Genomic DNA, 14,772 nt, shown 5'->3' with positions numbered 1-14,772 from the left:
GAGGAGCTCTGTGTCTGGTTATTGAAGATGATTTGTTCTTTGCTCCTATGTTGGCTTATTTTTTGTTATTTCCGTTACTATATATATTTTTTTCTTTGTTTTTTCTGATTTGAGGTTATGAAAATGTTTTAATTTGTAATAAAGGTTTTTTGAAAATTCTAAATTCTCTCTATCTCTCTCTCTCTCTCTCTCTCTCATGAGCGTGGATCAGATCCTGCATTAAAACATGAACTTCTGATTTGCTAGCTCAACGTTCTACCTCTGGGTTATACAATGAGAACGTATAGAGTTAAATGCCCGCTAGCCTCCACCCCAAAAGCCAGCGCCTTCGCCGGCTCCCCCTTTGGCTGCGTCTATTCCGGTATCGCTTCTCGGCCTTTTGGCTAAGATCAAGTGTAGTATCTGTTCTTATCAGTTTAATGTCTGATACGTCTCCTATCCGGGGACTATATGTTAAATGGATTTTTGACCTTCGGAAATGGAAGCGGAGCTTGCTCCTTCCACTCCATGCATCAACATGGTATTGCAGTGTTTCCATGAATGGTGCGCTCCCCATCTCGGGGATAAATAAGTCAAGTATAAAAAAAAGAATTTGCTTCTTTTGTGCGTGAATGACGGTGTTTTTTCTAATCCGTGTGTTTTAAAATTGCTGTGATTTCGTTGGCTTTATTGGTTTAACGAAAAGCTTGCGTGGAAATGAACACGCTGATAAAGAAATGTTTTTGTAATGTATTTAATTAATTTCTTTACAAGTTTGCGGAGGTGATACGAGGACGAATTAAACATCCTCGACACAGCTGAAGGCGCAACAAAAGCGAACGAGACCGATTGGAATGTTAAAAACACCTGAAAACTTTTTTCACTACCCTTCATACTACAGCTGTCGAAAAACCACAGCAACGTCGACAGACCTGGAAGCATAGCTGTACTTGTTTAACTCACAACGACAACGGGTAAGTCATTGAGCCCTGTGTTTTTATTTATCCACGTTCTAAAATTGCTATGCTTTCGTTGTTTCTTGATTGCTCTGTACATTTTTTTTTGTTTCTATTCCACGTAAAGTTACTTTGTAATAACGAAACCATATATTTGAATGCGCAATTTAAATCCATTTGATTTAAATTGTTTCACATATTTCACTCTACACGGTTCAACCGGGCTGGAAACGGAATAAAAACAGGGTAGATCTCGAAGAATGTTTGGTCTCAGACGTGGCTTCGTGCGCTTTCCACCTGGTCACACACAGTAAATGAAATGTTAGTCGGACGGCCTCCGGGGGCGCCGTCGATGTGATCGGTCACAGGAAGATGCGGCCGTCTGGCCTCAAAGGGTGTCGCTCATACTTACCTGGCAGGGGAGACACCATGATCATGAAGGTGGTTCACCCAGGGCGAGGCTCAGCCATTGCACTCCGGTTGGGCTGACCCTTTGCGAATTCCCCAAATGTGGGAATCTCGACTGCAAAATTTCTGATAGTGGGGGACTGCGTTCGCGCTCTCCCCTGACCTTTGTGTTAAAAATAGATTCGCTTGTCGTTTTACGTAAAATCCAAGAGACGTCTAACCACGGCCCAAGAATACATTAGTCATCAAAAAAGCGGCTATTCAACGACTACATAACTTTTAATAGACAGCGAATAAGTGTCTAGGCTAAAACAAGGCTTAATTTGGGCTGTCAGTGAAAATCTAATAGCCGTTTGACCATTCCAAACGAATAGACTAGCCATTAAATAGAACCACAATCAAACGGCTACATGTCTAAGAGCACAAAATAATGCTTAGATGATTCTTTTACTTCCAATATAAGAGGTTCTCGGGAATGGCAATCATCCAAACTAATAAATTATAAAGGCTTTTATAAGAAAATGACAACAGTTAAACAACCTAGACAGCGTTGGGCAATACAAAATGCTAATAAATACAAGACAAATTGAAATATTGTACATGCATGTACATTAAACAAGCCAACAAATCTGCCAATGGGCTACGACAATTTTTCTTGAATTAAGTGTTTATATCTAGATTTGTTTCTTACCCCTTTGGCAGATTTATTTGCTTGTTTTAAGCCCAAATTCTGAGTTTTTTCTCCCTAAAGGCTAGGTTTATTTTCTTAGGGCATTTTGCTCATCAAAAAATGCATCTTATTTTAAGACTTTCTAGATATTTGTATAGTTAAAACAGTTCGAAATAACAAGTAAGAAATGATTTTTTGCAATGTATTCATTCATTCGCTACCCTTCATACTACAGCTGTCGAAAAACCACAGCAACGTCGACAGACCTGGAAGCGTAGCTGTATTTGTTTAACTCACAAAGACAACGGGTAAAGTATTTTCTTGATTACCTAAATGACTTGCTGTAGGAAAATAAGTTTAGGTTTAAGGGGGGAAATACAGTTTAAAGGGATATTTCAATTTATGATGATAATTCTGTCATCATTTACTCATGCATACAGGCTTACAACAACACGAGGATTAGTTTTTTTCTGAGTAACACAAAAGAAGGTATTTTGAGGAATGATGGTAAACCCACAGCAGATAGTCACCATTGACTTCCATAGTAGGAATAAAAAAATATGATGGAATTTAATAGGTACCATCAACCGTGTGCTAACCATCACTTTGCAAAATATTTTCTTCATCATTTATCACGATACTTCCAAAATATTTTTTCCTACTAAGTCAATATTTCATTATTTGCTTTACAAGCTTAAAAATGATGGTGACAGGATTCCATGGTAATCACAAACAGGTAAACAAGTAAAATAATCACTATTTACTTTTAAAAGCATTTTGAAAATTGCTTGCTTATGCTGGGAGTAAAGGTATTTCATGCAAAAGGTATTTCCTCTTTAAAAGGTAATGTATGCTTCTTTTAAAGCTGACACATTTGCCACATTAAAATAACAGAAATGTGTACTGTTTAAACTTTTTGGAGCCGGTGTGTCTGTGTTCTTGGGGCACACATCTACATGTAAAAGCAGAATTGCTTATTATTCTTCTCTATTTCTTGTATAGGTCAATTATGAGTGAAGAACCGTTCACCAAATGAAGACCGCAGCCAGGTGACGGGATCCTGTGGTAATCACAAACAGGTAAACCAGTAAAATAATCATCATTTAATGTTAAAATAATTTTGAAAATTGAAGTTCTGTGTGTTCTTATTGTACTTTATTTATTTCTGCAGGTAAGCACCATACCGTAAGCTTCATTCCCTTTATAACAGGTAAGGTTCATACTGTTTTATTCTTTTGTACTGTTTTATTCGTACTGTTTTAAATCATTCAGTAAATGCAAAGTTAAACTGATGTGTTTTTAATCTAGATTTAAAAGTGTCTACTGTTGAAGCACATCTGATCTCTTCTGAAAGCTGATAATAACTGAATGCTGAGGCACCTTGTTTTGAGTGAACCCTTGTTTTTTCTAAATGACCTGATCCTATTGATCCGAGTAATCGGTTTCATATTCGATTAGCATATCTGTCATGTATTGTAGCCATGAAGTGGTTTTTAAACAAGAAACAGTACTTTTTAAATCCATTGACCATTGCAATAATCGGCCCTGCTGGTGATGAAAGCATGAACAAGTTTCTCTAAGTCCTGTCTTGAGACAAAACCTCTAATTCTGGCAATATTTCTGAGATGGTAGTAAAAGCAGAATTCCTTATTATTTTTCTCTATCTCAGGCTCTACGGCATATATGTCATGATTTTATTTGTCTATTTATATGTCTATTTACAAGGACTGCCTTGGCCAAATGTTATTGTTAATTAATATTGAAGCAGTTATTTAACATAGGTCCTTTGAGTAGTGATTTGTGTAATGATCCATATATCTATTTTTATGTATATTTTTAACTTAGGAATGTGATTTTAAAGCTCATATTTGTTATTGTATGACACCTCTCATGTTATGAAAGTAAAAAATAAATGTATTTTCTGATGTCTTGCATTTCTGTTTTTAAACTGTTAATCCTTATCAAGTGCTATACATTAGAAAGTGGATATAGAGTGAAATGCACACGGTGAATAATGAACGCAGACCTTCAGTGCCGGACCTCTGACCCGCTAACCTCCATCCCGACAGCCAGCGCCTTCTCCGGATGCCATTGCGGTATCGCTTCTCGGCTTTTTGGGTAAGATCGAGTGGACACCGGGGACTACACGTTTAAATGGATTTTTGACCTTCGGCTATGGAAGCGAGGCTTGTTCCGTCCACTCCGTGCATCGACTCTGGCGCTTTCCGGGGACAAATAAGGTGAGTTTAAAATCAGAGTTTGCTTCTTTAGTGCGTGGTTGCCAGTTTGTTTGCCAGTCCGTGGTCCATAATACGTTCCGCGTTCGTGGTCTCTCCATCGCTCAGTACTTTTCTGTGTTTCTATTTTACGTAAAGCTAACACCAAAACGATTGTGGAAGGCGCTATATAGATTGTTCTCAAAGAAAAAAAAACGAGAAACAAACCCATGTGAATATGGGTCAAATTATCTAGGCGGAGCACTTCGTTCAAAGAAAAACGCAACAGAATTGTTTGCGTTGAACAAAGACAATGGTGCCTGCAGACATCGAATGTGTATTGTGGATAAAAAATGGCCAGTGGGGTGGGACAATTTTTCTTGAATTAAGTGTTTATGGGAAAAGTTCACGAATTTTTTCTTACCCTGTAGTCAGATTTATTTGCTTGTTTTAAGCATAAAATAACAGGAGAAGAAATTGTGTAGGGGGAGCAGAGGGTTTTTTTTCGTTCAAAGAAAAGCAGCGTGGCACGAATGAATGTTTGGCTGAAATGCTATCGTAATTTCCCCCTTAATTTTCCTTACAAACATGAAACCAGAGAGAAGGGTCAGTTGGCATCGAATTGCACCTTGTATTCGGTGATTGATTGAGGAAAAATATGCGTATGTGTATATATATACTTGTTTTGTTGAACAGAGACAATGGCCGCGTGCTCCAGCGTCACCTATATGCCTATTTCACAAAATGGCGGCTTTGACCGGAAGTAGGGAAAACATCGTTCAGGTTGCACCACTACGATGGCCACTCAATATAGTATGGACTGACAGCTGCTTTGTTTTCTCCTACACATGAATTTACTTGTAAAAATAACAATAACAGATATTGTCGATTGGTGTTATATTATTTTTTTAGCATTTCGTATTATCAAAATATATCATATGTTAGACAGCTTATCAATTTTAAATAAAATAACGAGACATACATAACTATTCGTGTCTGCTCCCGTTTATTGTAATGAGTGTGCACATTTGGAGAAATACTTAGACATTTTACTTCTTATTTCTTTAGACTGAATAATTATTTCTTATTAATTCCAAAGTATGCGACCCGATGATCTAATCGTGGTGTATGTGCTATTCCTCGTTTGTTTGCCTGCATCCATTGCTTTACGGCTTGCTTGTTGCGTTTAAATGCACATTTGATTTCTTTACCAGCATTGGATTTAGACCATTCAATGAGAAGAGTTAACCGCGTTTATTATGATTGATAAGCCCTCAACGGAGAATGAGGTCGGCATACATTAAAAGCCTTATTTTGTTTTTATCGTGTGCCTTCCAAAATGTATGCGACGAATCTTAAATCACGCAAAATATGAATGGTAACTAGACGTGCTTGTTGTGTGCAAGGAGTGCATTTATTTGTAAACTTTTGCTAAATCAAAATGGTTTATTTGTATTTGCTTTTTACCTGGGTTTTATCAGGTTCGCAGTCGGGACATTTTTAATCCATAGTGTATGCATAATTAATTTCAAAGAAATAAGAAGTAAAATGTGTAAGTATTCCTCAAAATGTGCTTTGGACTAAGTCCCCCGTCATCACAGCAAACGGGAGCAGACCCGAATAGGTATGGCTAGTTATTTTATTAAAAATTTCCAGCCGTCTGTAAATTTATGTTTGAAAGAAAAAAGTAAATTAATATATTACTTACTGTTTTTGTCTTGTTTTCTAGTGAATATCTGACAATGCTTAAATGGAGATACATTTACTTGGTAAGCAAAGTGGCTTAAGATATTATGTATTGTAATAGAAAATTGTTATAAAAACGTTTTGTTTTTGCTGGGAATTCTTGTATATATTTCACAGCTATATAATTAATTATAATAACGCACTTTTTGTTGATAAACATGTTAAAAAATACATTAACACATAATAATGTGGCAACAAATCAAATGTGCATTTAAATGCAACAAGCAAAAATAAATAAATAAAGCAAATGCACGGAAAAGAAACAAGGAATAAAAGAAACACCGCGATTAAAAAAATCAGATCGCATACTTTGTAAAATAATTGAAATAAATTATAAAAATCAACAGGTTTATATTTAAAACAAATAAAAAATATCTGCCAGCGGGGTAAGAAAAATAAACTTAATTCTAGTTTCAACTTAATTCAATAATAAACTCAATTTAGGTTTATTTTTCTTACCCCACTGGCAGATATTTTTACTTGTTTTAAGCCTTAACCTATTACATTTTAGAATTTATTTCAGTAAACAAGACTTAAATTCTAAGCCACTTTGCTTATTAAGTAAATGTATCTCGATTTAAGAATTATTTTTTAACTCGAAAACATTAAGAAAATACTAAGTAAACGAACAAATTGGGATGTTCAAAACACTTAAATATTTTTTTTCACTCTACCCTTCATATTACAGCTGTCGAAAAACCACAGCAACGTTGACAGACCCGGAAGCCATGATACATTAGCAGTTTTTAAAATAAGTTAAATCTAGAATACTTATTGGTTTTAGATACTTTAAAGCAATGAATGATCTTCTTTCTTTTGAATTGATTTGGTATTATGGATGAGCTCTGTGTCTGGTTATTGAAGATGATTTGTTCTTTGCTCCTATGTTGGCTTATTTTTTGTTATTTCCGTTACTATATATATTTTTTTCTTTGTTTTTTCTGATTTGAGGTTATGAAAATGTTTTAATTTGTAATAAAGGTTTTTTGAAAATTCTAAATTCTCTCTATCTCTCTCTCTCTCTCTCTCTCTCATGAGCGTGGATCAGATCCTGCATTAAAACATGAACTTCTGATTTGCTAGCTCAACGTTCTACCTCTGGGTTATACAATGAGAACGTATAGAGTTAAATGCCCGCTAGCCTCCACCCCAAAAGCCAGCGCCTTCGCCGGCTCCCCCTTTGGCTGCGTCTATTCCGGTATCGCTTCTCGGCCTTTTGGCTAAGATCAAGTGTAGTATCTGTTCTTATCAGTTTAATGTCTGATACGTCTCCTATCCGGGGACTATATGTTAAATGGATTTTTGACCTTCGGAAATGGAAGCGGAGCTTGCTCCTTCCACTCCATGCATCAACATGGTATTGCAGTGTTTCCATGAATGGTGCGCTCCCCATCTCGGGGATAAATAAGTCAAGTATAAAAAAAAGAATTTGCTTCTTTTGTGCGTGAATGACGGTGTTTTTTCTAATCCGTGTGTTTTAAAATTGCTGTGATTTCGTTGGCTTTATTGGTTTAACGAAAAGCTTGCGTGGAAATGAACACGCTGATAAAGAAATGTTTTTGTAATGTATTTAATTAATTTCTTTACAAGTTTGCGGAGGTGATACGAGGACGAATTAAACATCCTCGACACAGCTGAAGGCGCAACAAAAGCGAACGAGACCGATTGGAATGTTAAAAACACCTGAAAACTTTTTTCACTACCCTTCATACTACAGCTGTCGAAAAACCACAGCAACGTCGACAGACCTGGAAGCATAGCTGTACTTGTTTAACTCACAACGACAACGGGTAAGTCATTGAGCCCTGTGTTTTTATTTATCCACGTTCTAAAATTGCTATGCTTTCGTTGTTTCTTGATTGCTCTGTACATTTTTTTTTGTTTCTATTCCACGTAAAGTTACTTTGTAATAACGAAACCATATATTTGAATGCGCAATTTAAATCCATTTGATTTAAATTGTTTCACATATTTCACTCTACACGGTTCAACCGGGCTGGAAACGGAATAAAAACAGGGTAGATCTCGAAGAATGTTTGGTCTCAGACGTGGCTTCGTGCGCTTTCCACCTGGTCACACACAGTAAATGAAATGTTAGTCGGACGGCCTCCGGGGGCGCCGTCGATGTGATCGGTCACAGGAAGATGCGGCCGTCTGGCCTCAAAGGGTGTCGCTCATACTTACCTGGCAGGGGAGACACCATGATCATGAAGGTGGTTCACCCAGGGCGAGGCTCAGCCATTGCACTCCGGTTGGGCTGACCCTTTGCGAATTCCCCAAATGTGGGAATCTCGACTGCAAAATTTCTGATAGTGGGGGACTGCGTTCGCGCTCTCCCCTGACCTTTGTGTTAAAAATAGATTCGCTTGTCGTTTTACGTAAAATCCAAGAGACGTCTAACCACGGCCCAAGAATACATTAGTCATCAAAAAAGCGGCTATTCAACGACTACATAACTTTTAATAGACAGCGAATAAGTGTCTAGGCTAAAACAAGGCTTAATTTGGGCTGTCAGTGAAAATCTAATAGCCGTTTGACCATTCCAAACGAATAGACTAGCCATTAAATAGAACCACAATCAAACGGCTACATGTCTAAGAGCACAAAATAATGCTTAGATGATTCTTTTACTTCCAATATAAGAGGTTCTCGGGAATGGCAATCATCCAAACTAATAAATTATAAAGGCTTTTATAAGAAAATGACAACAGTTAAACAACCTAGACAGCGTTGGGCAATACAAAATGCTAATAAATACAAGACAAATTGAAATATTGTACATGCATGTACATTAAACAAGCCAACAAATCTGCCAATGGGCTACGACAATTTTTCTTGAATTAAGTGTTTATATCTAGATTTGTTTCTTACCCCTTTGGCAGATTTATTTGCTTGTTTTAAGCCCAAATTCTGAGTTTTTTCTCCCTAAAGGCTAGGTTTATTTTCTTAGGGCATTTTGCTCATCAAAAAATGCATCTTATTTTAAGACTTTCTAGATATTTGTATAGTTAAAACAGTTCGAAATAACAAGTAAGAAATGATTTTTTGCAATGTATTCATTCATTCGCTACCCTTCATACTACAGCTGTCGAAAAACCACAGCAACGTCGACAGACCTGGAAGCGTAGCTGTATTTGTTTAACTCACAAAGACAACGGGTAAAGTATTTTCTTGATTACCTAAATGACTTGCTGTAGGAAAATAAGTTTAGGTTTAAGGGGGGAAATACAGTTTAAAGGGATATTTCAATTTATGATGATAATTCTGTCATCATTTACTCATGCATACAGGCTTACAACAACACGAGGATTAGTTTTTTTCTGAGTAACACAAAAGAAGGTATTTTGAGGAATGATGGTAAACCCACAGCAGATAGTCACCATTGACTTCCATAGTAGGAATAAAAAAATATGATGGAATTTAATAGGTACCATCAACCGTGTGCTAACCATCACTTTGCAAAATATTTTCTTCATCATTTATCACGATACTTCCAAAATATTTTTTCCTACTAAGTCAATATTTCATTATTTGCTTTACAAGCTTAAAAATGATGGTGACAGGATTCCATGGTAATCACAAACAGGTAAACAAGTAAAATAATCACTATTTACTTTTAAAAGCATTTTGAAAATTGCTTGCTTATGCTGGGAGTAAAGGTATTTCATGCAAAAGGTATTTCCTCTTTAAAAGGTAATGTATGCTTCTTTTAAAGCTGACACATTTGCCACATTAAAATAACAGAAATGTGTACTGTTTAAACTTTTTGGAGCCGGTGTGTCTGTGTTCTTGGGGCACACATCTACATGTAAAAGCAGAATTGCTTATTATTCTTCTCTATTTCTTGTATAGGTCAATTATGAGTGAAGAACCGTTCACCAAATGAAGACCGCAGCCAGGTGACGGGATCCTGTGGTAATCACAAACAGGTAAACCAGTAAAATAATCATCATTTAATGTTAAAATAATTTTGAAAATTGAAGTTCTGTGTGTTCTTATTGTACTTTATTTATTTCTGCAGGTAAGCACCATACCGTAAGCTTCATTCCCTTTATAACAGGTAAGGTTCATACTGTTTTATTCTTTTGTACTGTTTTATTCGTACTGTTTTAAATCATTCAGTAAATGCAAAGTTAAACTGATGTGTTTTTAATCTAGATTTAAAAGTGTCTACTGTTGAAGCACATCTGATCTCTTCTGAAAGCTGATAATAACTGAATGCTGAGGCACCTTGTTTTGAGTGAACCCTTGTTTTTTCTAAATGACCTGATCCTATTGATCCGAGTAATCGGTTTCATATTCGATTAGCATATCTGTCATGTATTGTAGCCATGAAGTGGTTTTTAAACAAGAAACAGTACTTTTTAAATCCATTGACCATTGCAATAATCGGCCCTGCTGGTGATGAAAGCATGAACAAGTTTCTCTAAGTCCTGTCTTGAGACAAAACCTCTAATTCTGGCAATATTTCTGAGATGGTAGTAAAAGCAGAATTCCTTATTATTTTTCTCTATCTCAGGCTCTACGGCATATATGTCATGATTTTATTTGTCTATTTATATGTCTATTTACAAGGACTGCCTTGGCCAAATGTTATTGTTAATTAATATTGAAGCAGTTATTTAACATAGGTCCTTTGAGTAGTGATTTGTGTAATGATCCATATATCTATTTTTATGTATATTTTTAACTTAGGAATGTGATTTTAAAGCTCATATTTGTTATTGTATGACACCTCTCATGTTATGAAAGTAAAAAATAAATGTATTTTCTGATGTCTTGCATTTCTGTTTTTAAACTGTTAATCCTTATCAAGTGCTATACATTAGAAAGTGGATATAGAGTGAAATGCACACGGTGAATAATGAACGCAGACCTTCAGTGCCGGACCTCTGACCCGCTAACCTCCATCCCGACAGCCAGCGCCTTCTCCGGATGCCATTGCGGTATCGCTTCTCGGCTTTTTGGGTAAGATCGAGTGGACACCGGGGACTACACGTTTAAATGGATTTTTGACCTTCGGCTATGGAAGCGAGGCTTGTTCCGTCCACTCCGTGCATCGACTCTGGCGCTTTCCGGGGACAAATAAGGTGAGTTTAAAATCAGAGTTTGCTTCTTTAGTGCGTGGTTGCCAGTTTGTTTGCCAGTCCGTGGTCCATAATACGTTCCGCGTTCGTGGTCTCTCCATCGCTCAGTACTTTTCTGTGTTTCTATTTTACGTAAAGCTAACACCAAAACGATTGTGGAAGGCGCTATATAGATTGTTCTCAAAGAAAAAAAAACGAGAAACAAACCCATGTGAATATGGGTCAAATTATCTAGGCGGAGCACTTCGTTCAAAGAAAAACGCAACAGAATTGTTTGCGTTGAACAAAGACAATGGTGCCTGCAGACATCGAATGTGTATTGTGGATAAAAAATGGCCAGTGGGGTGGGACAATTTTTCTTGAATTAAGTGTTTATGGGAAAAGTTCACGAATTTTTTCTTACCCTGTAGTCAGATTTATTTGCTTGTTTTAAGCATAAAATAACAGGAGAAGAAATTGTGTAGGGGGAGCAGAGGGTTTTTTTTCATTCAAAGAAAAGCAGCGTGGCACGAATGAATGTTTGGCTGAAATGCTATCGTAATTTCCCCCTTAATTTTCCTTACAAACATGAAACCAGAGAGAAGGGTCAGTTGGCATCGAATTGCACCTTGTATTCGGTGATTGATTGAGGAAAAATATGCGTATGTGTATATATATACTTGTTTTGTTGAACAGAGACAATGGCCGCGTGCTCCAGCGTCACCTATATGCCTATTTCACAAAATGGCGGCTTTGACCGGAAGTAGGGAAAACATCGTTCAGGTTGCACCACTACGATGGCCACTCAATATAGTATGGACTGACAGCTGCTTTGTTTTCTCCTACACATGAATTTACTTGTAAAAATAACAATAACAGATATTGTCGATTGGTGTTATATTATTTTTTTAGCATTTCGTATTATCAAAATATATCATATGTTAGACAGCTTATCAATTTTAAATAAAATAACGAGACATACATAACTATTCGTGTCTGCTCCCGTTTATTGTAATGAGTGTGCACATTTGGAGAAATACTTAGACATTTTACTTCTTATTTCTTTAGACTGAATAATTATTTCTTATTAATTCCAAAGTATGCGACCCGATGATCTAATCGTGGTGTATGTGCTATTCCTCGTTTGTTTGCCTGCATCCATTGCTTTACGGCTTGCTTGTTGCGTTTAAATGCACATTTGATTTCTTTACCAGCATTGGATTTAGACCATTCAATGAGAAGAGTTAACCGCGTTTATTATGATTGATAAGCCCTCAACGGAGAATGAGGTCGGCATACATTAAAAGCCTTATTTTGTTTTTATCGTGTGCCTTCCAAAATGTATGCGACGAATCTTAAATCACGCAAAATATGAATGGTAACTAGACGTGCTTGTTGTGTGCAAGGAGTGCATTTATTTGTAAACTTTTGCTAAATCAAAATGGTTTATTTGTATTTGCTTTTTACCTGGGTTTTATCAGGTTCGCAGTCGGGACATTTTTAATCCATAGTGTATGCATAATTAATTTCAAAGAAATAAGAAGTAAAATGTGTAAGTATTCCTCAAAATGTGCTTTGGACTAAGTCCCCCGTCATCACAGCAAACGGGAGCAGACCCGAATAGGTATGGCTAGTTATTTTATTAAAAATTTCCAGCCGTCTGTAAATTTATGTTTGAAAGAAAAAAGTAAATTAATATCTTACTTACTGTTTTTGTCTTGTTTTCTAGTGAATATCTGACAATGCTTAAATGGAGATACATTTACTTGGTAAGCAAAGTGGCTTAAGATATTATGTATTGTAATAGAAAATTGTTATAAAAACGTTTTGTTTTTGCTGGGAATTCTTGTATATATTTCACAGCTATATAATTAATTATAATAACGCACTTTTTGTTGATAAACATGTTAAAAAATACATTAACACATAATAATGTGGCAACAAATCAAATGTGCATTTAAATGCAACAAGCAAAAATAAATAAATAAAGCAAATGCACGGAAAAGAAACGAGGAATAAAAGAAACACCGCGATTAAAAAAATCAGATCGCATACTTTGTAAAATAATTGAAATAAATTATAAAAATCAACAGGTTTATATTTAAAACAAATAAAAAATATCTGCCAGCGGGGTAAGAAAAATAAACTTAATTCTAGTTTCAACTTAATTCAATAATAAACTCAATTTAGGTTTATTTTTCTTACCCCACTGGCAGATATTTTTACTTGTTTTAAGCCTTAACCTATTACATTTTAGAATTTATTTCAGTAAACAAGACTTAAATTCTAAGCCACTTTGCTTATTAAGTAAATGTATCTCGATTTAAGAATTATTTTTTAACTCGAAAACATTAAGAAAATACTAAGTAAACGAACAAATTGGGATGTTCAAAACACTTAAATATTTTTTTTCACTCTACCCTTCATATTACAGCTGTCGAAAAACCACAGCAACGTTGACAGACCCGGAAGCCATGATACATTAGCAGTTTTTAAAATAAGTTAAATCTAGAATCCTTATTGGTTTTAGATACTTTAAAGCAATGAATGATCTTCTTTCTTTTGAATTGATTTGGTATTATGGAGGAGCTCTGTGTCTGGTTATTGAAGATGATTTGTTCTTTGCTCCTATGTTGGCTTATTTTTTTGTTATTTCCGTTACTATATATATTTTTTTCTTTGTTTTTTCTGATTTGAGGTTATGAAAATGTTTTAATTTGTAATAAAGGTTTTTTGAAAATTCTAAATTCTCTCTATCTCTCTCTCTCTCTCTCTCTCTCATGAGCGTGGATCAGATCCTGCATTAAAACATGAACTTCTGATTTGCTAGCTCAACGTTCTACCTCTGGGTTATACAATGAGAACGTATAGAGTTAAATGCCCGCTAGCCTCCACCCCAAAAGCCAGCGCCTTCGCCGGCTCCCCCTTTGGCTGCGTCTATTCCGGTATCGCTTCTCGGCCTTTTGGCTAAGATCAAGTGTAGTATCTGTTCTTATCAGTTTAATGTCTGATACGTCTCCTATCCGGGGACTATATGTTAAATGGATTTTTGACCTTCGGAAATGGAAGCGGAGCTTGCTCCTTCCACTCCATGCATCAACATGGTATTGCAGTGTTTCCATGAATGGTGCGCTCCCCATCTCGGGGATAAATAAGTCAAGTATAAAAAAAAGAATTTGCTTCTTTTGTGCGTGAATGACGGTGTTTTTTCTAATCCGTGTGTTTTAAAATTGCTGTGATTTCGTTGGCTTTATTGGTTTAACGAAAAGCTTGCGTGGAAATGAACACGCTGATAAAGAAATGTTTTTGTAATGTATTTAATTAATTTCTTTACAAGTTTGCGGAGGTGATACGAGGACGAATTAAACATCCTCGACACAGCTGAAGGCGCAACAAAAGCGAACGAGACCGATTGGAATGTTAAAAACACCTGAAAACTTTTTTCACTACCCTTCATACTACAGCTGTCGAAAAACCACAGCAACGTCGACAGACCTGGAAGCATAGCTGTACTTGTTTAACTCACAACGACAACGGGTAAGTCATTGAGCCCTGTGTTTTTATTTATCCACGTTCTAAAATTGCTATGCTTTCGTTGTTTCTTGATTGCTCTGTAAATTTTTTTTTGTTTCTATTCCACGTAAAGTTACTTTGTAATAACGAAACCATATATTTGAATGCGCAATTTAAATCCATTTGATTTAAATTGTTTCACATATTTCACTCTACAC

At 36.0% G+C, this 14,772-nt stretch overlaps 5 non-coding genes across 5 annotated transcripts; all 5 read left to right on the top strand.

The window, feature by feature from the left end:
• The first annotated feature begins 363 nt into the window (after positions 1–363).
• LOC135764472 (U2 spliceosomal RNA) lies at positions 364–554 on the top strand. Its single transcript, XR_010540018.1, has one exon. It is a non-coding gene; the product is annotated as a U2 spliceosomal RNA (small nuclear RNA).
• Positions 555–1,339: 785 nt separating this feature from the next.
• On the top strand, positions 1,340–1,504 carry LOC135764333 (U1 spliceosomal RNA). The gene has a single exon (XR_010539887.1). It is a non-coding gene; the product is annotated as a U1 spliceosomal RNA (small nuclear RNA).
• A 5,671-nt stretch (positions 1,505–7,175) lies between these two features.
• Positions 7,176–7,366, top strand: LOC135764470 (U2 spliceosomal RNA). Its single transcript, XR_010540016.1, has one exon. It is a non-coding gene; the product is annotated as a U2 spliceosomal RNA (small nuclear RNA).
• A 785-nt stretch (positions 7,367–8,151) lies between these two features.
• LOC135764332 (U1 spliceosomal RNA) lies at positions 8,152–8,316 on the top strand. Its single transcript, XR_010539886.1, has one exon. It is a non-coding gene; the product is annotated as a U1 spliceosomal RNA (small nuclear RNA).
• Positions 8,317–13,988: 5,672 nt separating this feature from the next.
• LOC135764469 (U2 spliceosomal RNA) lies at positions 13,989–14,179 on the top strand. The gene has a single exon (XR_010540015.1). It is a non-coding gene; the product is annotated as a U2 spliceosomal RNA (small nuclear RNA).
• Positions 14,180–14,772: the final 593 nt, after the last annotated feature.

The sequence above is a fragment of the Paramisgurnus dabryanus genome, chromosome 9 (genome assembly GCF_030506205.2).
Source record: "Paramisgurnus dabryanus chromosome 9, PD_genome_1.1, whole genome shotgun sequence".
Lineage (NCBI taxonomy): Eukaryota > Metazoa > Chordata > Actinopteri > Cypriniformes > Cobitidae > Paramisgurnus > Paramisgurnus dabryanus.
Note: the sequence above shows the minus strand (reverse complement) of the source record. Positions and strands in the feature narration are given on the sequence as shown.